Raw genomic sequence first — 253 nt, 5'->3', positions numbered from 1 at the left:
ATCAGGAAAGAAAGAGATGTAACTGCAGCCATATATCTTTTTCATACAAATGTAAGTTTCTTTTCATGCATTTAACCATCCATAACGACAGCTGACACCACACTGATCCATGTGCCAGGATGCATGCAAAATCTGCTGCATACAGGAAAGAAGTAGAAGCATAGAAAACGTCAATTTACCTCGCTCACTATGCTCTTGGTAGTGGGATATGCAACTGTTTTGGCAATGAAGTTTTAACCTGCTTCTGTCGGCG

Source organism: Penaeus monodon, chromosome 23 (genome assembly GCF_015228065.2).
Source record: "Penaeus monodon isolate SGIC_2016 chromosome 23, NSTDA_Pmon_1, whole genome shotgun sequence".
Lineage (NCBI taxonomy): Eukaryota > Metazoa > Arthropoda > Malacostraca > Decapoda > Penaeidae > Penaeus > Penaeus monodon.
The sequence above is the reverse complement of the archived record's forward strand: the minus strand, read 5'-3'. Positions refer to the sequence as shown.